At 36.0% G+C, this 2,758-nt stretch overlaps 1 non-coding gene across 1 annotated transcript; it reads left to right on the top strand.

The window, feature by feature from the left end:
* The first annotated feature begins 459 nt into the window (after positions 1-459).
* Positions 460-564, top strand: LOC114821866 (small nucleolar RNA R71). The gene has a single exon (XR_003769703.1). It is a non-coding gene; the product is annotated as a small nucleolar RNA R71 (small nucleolar RNA).
* Positions 565-2,758: the final 2,194 nt, after the last annotated feature.

Below are 2,758 nucleotides of genomic sequence, written 5' to 3'. Positions count from 1 at the left end.
GAAATTCGAATATGGGTCATATTTAGGACGCTGGAAATTGTTAAATGCATTAACCTGCTCTGCTGTAAAATCTGGAGAAACATCTCTATGTGGGCAGCTCATAAAATCGTGAGTTATCATGTTGCAGATGCTGCAGGCAGCTGGTATGGGCTGCTGTACAGCAACCTGTGAACCTGGTATTCTTTGTAATAACAAGTCAAATTTTGCTTCAAACATTTTCTCCATTTTTTCCATTTGTGATGTAACATATGGAGAGCCGTTAGACATCTCAAAAACAGACCTAGATTGTGGCTGCTCAACTGCCCACTGTTGTGTATTCGCTGCCATTTTTTCAAATAACAAACAGGCCTCTTGTGCATTTTTATCCTTGTACGAACCTCCGCAAGATGCGTTGACAAGAGTTTTTGTAGTCATATTCAACCCTCTGAAAAATATATGCATTTGATCAATAGTGTTAATACCCGAATGTGGACATTTTCTAATCAACTCCTTGAACCGCTCTCACGCCTCATGAAACTCTTCATTTGGTTTTTGGGCAAAAGATAAAATTTGAGTTCTCATGTCAAGGGTCTTAGAAGCCGGATAATACTTGTTTAAAAGTTTTTCACTAAGTTGGGCCCAAGTACTAATGCTTCCAAATGGGAGTATGAGGAGCCATCTCCTTACTTGATCTTTTAGAGTGTAAGGAAATAAACGGAGCTTAATAGATTCGGCTAAAAATCCCCTCACCAAAATATTTTTGCACCCCATTAAAAATTCTGCAATATGCATGTTTGGATCGTCAGATGATAACCCATGAAATGTAGGTAGAATATTCAACATGTGCTGCTTTATTTCAAATGTAGACCCTTCCTCCACTGCGGGATAAGTAATGCAACTTGGTATGTTTGTGGTATGGGCTGTTAAAGAATCACCCAAAGGCAAACCCGCCTCTGGTATAACGAATGCCATTTTTCCTTTACTGTGCAGGTCTCCAGAATTTAAAGACTGTAGAAAAGTTCCCTGCAGAGGAGGAAACCACTGCAAAATTTGCTCCCTGCGTTTCCTCCTTAAATTCTGCTCAAGTTCTGGATCAAGTGGAATTAGTTTCTGCATTGTTGAACGGGTGCTGACCATGCACAGATTTCTGAAATCTGCACTGTTGTACTGTTGTAATCTGTAAAAATAAAATAAAAACGAAAATTAAATTTCTTTTTATATGTATAAACAGCAATAACTAATTGAAAATCTGATTAGTAGGGATTATTTTAAATAATCCCCGGCAACGGCGCCATTTTCTTGATAGGATTTTTACTACTCATGTGAACAGGCTTAAATTTTCTATTTTCCTTGCAAGAATCACAAGGTTATTGTAGTATAAACGGATCTCGCAAGGTCGTCTCCACAGGGACTATTAAATAATTCGAAACTAATCAGATTTCATTTAATTATTGTAAAATAGAAGTTTAGGTGATTGATTTTATAACCTAATAAAATAAAAACGAAATTAATGAATTAAAATAAACAATCTGCAATATTAGAGCTAGAGAGGAAAGAAAACAGTTTTGGGATAATAAAATTAAGAAAGCACTAGGGTTCCACCATCACCTAGCAATCCTATGAATTTTTACCAATTACTTATGATCTACACATGCCACTTTGAAGGTTAGATTTTCCTAATTCATATTCTACTTGGAACCTCCAACATAGAACGTATATCTAACATGCAACCCGTCTTGACGTTCGGATCAAATCTGAACATGAAAGACTCATTATGCTTTATGAAAATCCTTTGAAAAACCATGCAATCCTTAAGACGTGATATTCATCCTAAGTGAAAATACAATTATTAATCACAAGAAGCCAGTGTCAATTTCAAGGAACCTTCCGACCAAAATTGCATCAAATTACTTTTCTAAAGATCCTAATGGTGATCAGGCATTAAGACAATTAAATAGTTTTTATCCCGGTGATTAACAATTCAAAATATGCATGCAATCAATCATAAGCAATTAAATAAAAATCACATATTCATGCTAAGACTCAAGGATTCGCCCTAGCAAAAGAAATTAGTTCCGCATACTCATAATTGAAATCATAGAAAATATAGGGAACTTTAACGAAAAGCACCCGGTACTGTTCACTTTAACGAAAAACCACATTTTTACACTAAAAAGTCAATCCTGGTACTATTCACTTTACCCTTTATTTTGTCCTTAGCATTAAAAATCAAAGTTTTCAAACCCTTTTCATTAGTTTTCCTGAAAATATATTCAAGAAAATGATTGAAAGCACCTTCAAGTAAAAAGTCTCCAAAACCCTAACAATTCTCTCTGTCTCCAAAATTGTATAAAAGAAAGCGTAGTCAAATATGGTAGACGGCCAAACAATATATCTGCTCAGCGTCCACACAACCCTAGGAAAACTAAAAATTAAATTCCCATAAAATAGGAAACATAACCCTAAATTAAATGGTAAAATTCGCCTAAAATCTGAACAACCACGTTTTGGACCCATAAGCTGCTCCAAAACTGGCCCAATATAGCTGGATTTAATGTTTGGAATATTCTAAACACTTCTCCAGAAGGCCACGAACCCATCCGAGGTCATCTTGGGCTCCAAAAACGCAATTTAAGCCCAAAAACGTCATTTTCCAGCACTGCGCACTGCGCACTGCTTCTTTATTTCATCGCCAGAAAATAACCGCTTGGTGGAAAAATCCCAAATTTTGATACGATCAAACTAAGTGACTCATGAACGTCCTCCAACTGAAATTACT

Source organism: Malus domestica, chromosome 15 (assembly GCF_042453785.1).
Source record: "Malus domestica chromosome 15, GDT2T_hap1".
Lineage (NCBI taxonomy): Eukaryota > Viridiplantae > Streptophyta > Magnoliopsida > Rosales > Rosaceae > Malus > Malus domestica.
The sequence above is the reverse complement of the archived record's forward strand: the minus strand, read 5'-3'. Positions and strand labels throughout refer to the sequence as shown.